The sequence below is a fragment of the Gymnoscopelus braueri genome (genome assembly GCF_963280865.1).
Source record: "Gymnoscopelus braueri genome assembly, chromosome: 10".
Taxonomy (NCBI): Eukaryota; Metazoa; Chordata; class Actinopteri; order Myctophiformes; family Myctophidae; genus Gymnoscopelus; species Gymnoscopelus braueri.
Genome location: NC_137611.1, coordinates 14248990 through 14250169, shown reverse-complemented (window position 1 = coordinate 14250169; position 1180 = coordinate 14248990). Strand labels below are relative to the sequence as shown.

General features: G+C 39.1%; 1 protein-coding gene across 1 annotated transcript in view; it reads left to right on the top strand.

Annotated features, from left to right (window-relative positions):
- LOC308094423 (collagen alpha-1(XI) chain-like) overlaps positions 1-882 on the top strand; it is a 131312-nt gene extending 130430 nt beyond the window's left edge. The window contains exon 67 of the mRNA XM_080441068.1: positions 1-882. This exon is cut by the window's left edge and continues 1643 nt beyond it. The gene's annotated coding sequence lies outside the window, so the exon portion shown is untranslated.
- Positions 883-1180: the final 298 nt, after the last annotated feature.

Sequence of the window (1180 nt, the reverse complement as noted above, 5' to 3'; positions counted from 1 at the left end):
GTGCGCGACAGCGACACCGCCGTGCAACTAAGTATAAATCATAAATCTGTTTACTCTTCCAATACCTTTTTTTTGTGGCTGTCTTCTCTATAATCATACATTTGGCGTAATTATTTCATAGTAGAATCAGTGGTACTGTGCAGCAGTGGTTCTCAACCTGTGGGTGGGGACCCCCAGGGAGATCCCCACGTGATTTTTGGGGGTCCCCAGATGACAGTAAAGTGACAATTGAAGGACTTTTAAGACCTTTTTGATACCAAAAAAAGAAGAGAAACAAAAAGACCATTACTGCATCAAAAGTAATCAACTAACTATACTATAAAAACTGGTCAAACATCGGCCAAATAATATAAGAGGCAATTTTGGGGGAAATAGTAGATCCAACCAAGCTCACAACGCCTCGCGTGGTGAGCTCGTAGATCTGCTATTTTCTAAATTCTTATCTGTGGAACCGAGTCAAATTAAATTGAATGCCTCAACTCCTACATTCAAAGTGCTTGTCAGGGTGGGGGGTCCCCAGTTCAAATATGGTTATTTTGGGGGGTCCCCAGTTCAAATATGATTATTTTGGGGGGTCCCCAGTTCAAATATGATTATTTTGGGGGGGTCACAGCCTGAAAAGGTTGAGAACCACTGCTGCACAGTACCAAGTGCCCATGTTTCTGGTTCAAGTCATGTTGAATCCACCAGTCTAATCTCTCCAAAGTGTCTTCCTGTGACTCAGATTTGATTTCTTTTTTTTTTATCAAGATCTGTCAACAATCTCCATCTTTTTAGCTCATGGTTATTACTAGCAAAGAATTCAGAGCCGTTTTCAAACCTGTGTAATGTTTACAATCTCTGTAAAAACTGAAATAAATATTTGGTGCCTTGCCAAATGCATATTGCAATGGTTTGCATTCACTCAAAGTTCATGCGATATACAATATGAATCTAGTTCATTACGTGATGACTGGAAAATTGAGAGCACAGATTAATACATAGATTTGGCTAAAGAACAATCTGGAAACCAGATCATCTGTTTTGAGAGATTAGCTAAAGGGTAATGCATGGTGGTCAGACTGTATAGTCATTTCCATTAGTATTGCCTCATGGTCACTTGAGCCTGAACAATATATTGGCGATATAATGGCTGATATGTCAGCCATTATTTGACTTTTTTTTACAACATCATTATAAT